Below are 798 nucleotides of genomic sequence, written 5' to 3'. Positions count from 1 at the left end.
GGCCACTGCTAAATATCCCATCAAACGGATCCTGTGTAAGATGGTTTCTGTGCCGAGGAGCAATCTGACGCTAACACAAGATCACGTGTTTCTCGGACAGCTACCAGAACGCATCGTGGTAGGCTGCGATCCTACGCCAAGAATCCCTTCAACTTTCAGCACTTTAACCTCAATTTTCTCACGGTCCATTTGGACGGAGAGCCAGTGCCGTTCACTCCTCTGAAGCCCAACTTCCACGCCCGGCGCAAAAATTGTGTCAGAGCCTATCACACCCTTTTCTCGGGCACTGATAAAATGTACCAAAACGAAGGGGACGACATCAGTCTGCAAGACTATCCCTACGGTTACACACTGTATGCCTTTGACCTCAGCCCTGACTTGTCCTGCGGGACTCACTTGAGTCTCGTCAAGCGGGGCAACCTGCGCTTAGATATCCACTTTGCCCAGCCCCTGGAGGAGACCATCAATGTTATCATCTACGCCGAGTTCAACAACGTCATCGAAATAGACCAGGCACGAAACATTCTGTTCGACTACGGCAGTTAAATCTCCACGGATGAACAGCTTTCAAATTTCAAAAATCCTGAGCGACGACCGGTACGCAAAACACTACTTCCGAGGTGTCTGTTCCGTCATGTTCCGCGACCTAGCGCCCTGGTGGTCAACACAGATCCTCCACGAGGGATGGTGTTGGGGAATATTTTGATTTGTACGGGCATCGACCTCGATTGAGAGACATAAGAGCTTTTATAAGAAAAAATACGAGTGCATCAAGATACAATAGCTACCCTCTTCAAG

This window comes from Acanthaster planci, linkage group LG13, assembly GCF_054643075.1.
Source record: "Acanthaster planci isolate LZ-2023a linkage group LG13, COTS_SCS, whole genome shotgun sequence".
NCBI classification, from domain to species: Eukaryota; Metazoa; Echinodermata; class Asteroidea; order Valvatida; family Acanthasteridae; genus Acanthaster; species Acanthaster planci.
The sequence above is the reverse complement of the archived record's forward strand: the minus strand, read 5'-3'. Positions refer to the sequence as shown.